The sequence below is a fragment of the Octodon degus genome, unplaced genomic scaffold, assembly GCF_000260255.1.
Source record: "Octodon degus isolate 3935 unplaced genomic scaffold, OctDeg1.0 scaffold00018, whole genome shotgun sequence".
NCBI classification, from domain to species: Eukaryota; Metazoa; Chordata; class Mammalia; order Rodentia; family Octodontidae; genus Octodon; species Octodon degus.
This window is the reverse complement of record NW_004524594.1, coordinates 9077718-9079263: the sequence shown is the minus strand read 5'-3', so window position 1 is coordinate 9079263 and position 1546 is coordinate 9077718.

Below are 1546 nucleotides of genomic sequence, written 5' to 3'. Positions count from 1 at the left end.
TTCACTTCTAATTTAAATCATTTCATAACATTCCACTTACATTTTTATTTTATTTTATTTATTTTTAAATGTATTTGGTTGCTACAGGGTCTCACTGCTCAGCTCGGACTCTTGGTGATCCTCCTGCTTTCAGCTTCCCCCGTACTGATTACAGGCAAGCACCACTATGCCCAGAATCTGTGACCCGCTCAGACCCCCCTGGGCACGGCACGTGGTATCTGGGATCAATCTGTGGTCTCTGCACTTGCCTGAGCTAGCTTCAACAGGCATTTCAGCCCATTCAGCTAGCTCTCTGGCTCCCTAGATTTATGTTTTAATTATTGCACATATTAGTTGAAATCTGTATCATTATGTTTTGTGCAGCTCTATAACCTAAGATTAAAATAAGAAACAAAATATAGTTACAGTTGTGCTTTTCCCTTTAAATTTAACTTGTTTTGGAAAATAATTACAGTCATGTAACTATTTAAATTTTATAAAAGTCCCATCTTGTACGTTTTTCTTCAGCGAGGTCACTCTTTAATTCGCCAATCTTCTTTGATAGTCTACTCTGTGAGATTCTTTTAGAAAGTATAAACATCCTAGTGGATAAGAGAGAGAAGTCTTTGTTCTCATGCTATTTATGCACCTGAAAGAACAATAAATATAAACAATTAAAAATTATTAAGTCAATAAAAGATTGATACAGTGCAAGTTGGGTAGATGGCGAATTTCTGTGAAAGGGTCCAGGAAGCCATGCAGATGGAGTGATGTGGGCAGAGGGGACACAGGCAAAGAGCCATACTTGAGAGCACATGGCGGCAGAATGTCTCAACAAAGCAACAGCTGGTGCTGCACTCCAAGGAGCTATGTGTATTTCAGGAATGGAAATAAATCCATGCAGCTGGATCACATAATAACAGCTGTACAGGTGACAGATTATAGCAAAGTAAGAAAGGCAGCCACCAGACAGTTTGAAGAGCAAATGACATAGTCCAGGTGAGAAGTGTTGACACATGGCCCAGGTGGCAAGATGGAGATGTAGCCAAGCAACTGGCATTCAGAGAACATTAATTTTCTGACTTTCAAGTCTTCAATTAAATTTAATCTCTGTTTCCTGCTATTACATTTTTAGATTCTGTTGTATCTTATCAATTTGGTTGTTAATTAATATAATTTGTTTATTTTTCATTTAATAACTAACAACACTTACTATGCTATAAAGAACAACACAAATGCATCTGAATAAATCAACAAATCTGAAGTTACTGATAATTTAATTTCTCAATCAGGATAATGGAAGAGAATGGATGGAATTTACAAAATAACTTTTTCCCCTATATATTGAAAGTAGTGAGTCTGGCAGAACTTCAAATATGCTGCCAATAACTGGATAAGTACTTTTGATAAACTGGTTGCAATTTGAAATATGGTAAAAAAAAATGTATTTATAAATTTTAGTTTTTATCTTTGAACAAAGGTTTCTAAATGAATCATAAAATATGTACTCTTTTGAGAGAAGTATAGTACAGGATAGTTGAAGTGGAAACCATTTTATGTATCCTTG